We start from the raw sequence: 428 nt of genomic DNA on the forward strand, positions 1-428 counted from the left end.
CAAGTAGATGCGGGAGTCTATATACATGTAAATACAATCAGATATACAAGAACAGAATGTCAAATTAAATATTGTACAGTGAAATAAAATACTGTTTATTGTAGTGATTAACATTAAGGTACAGTATATCAATTGTAAGATGCAACCAGATGAATGCTGATGGAGGCACTTAACAGAGCTCAGGTGTTTAACAGTCTTATTGCCTGTGGGATGAAACTGTCCCTAGTCTGGTGGTTTTAGTCCGGATGCTGTGGTAACGCCTGCCAGATGTCAGCAGACAGAACAGTTTGTGGCTGGGGTGAGGGATTTTTTCCTGAGGCGCTGGGAGTAAAGGTCCTCCATGGATGGCAGCTTTGTCCTGGTGATGTTCTGTGCAGTTTTCACCACCCTCTGTAAAGCCTTACGATTGAGGGCGGTGCAGCTGCCGT

The sequence above is a fragment of the Notothenia coriiceps genome, unplaced genomic scaffold (assembly GCF_000735185.1).
Source record: "Notothenia coriiceps isolate Sejong01 unplaced genomic scaffold, NC01 NC01_scaffold00029799, whole genome shotgun sequence".
Classification (NCBI taxonomy): domain Eukaryota; kingdom Metazoa; phylum Chordata; class Actinopteri; order Perciformes; family Nototheniidae; genus Notothenia; species Notothenia coriiceps.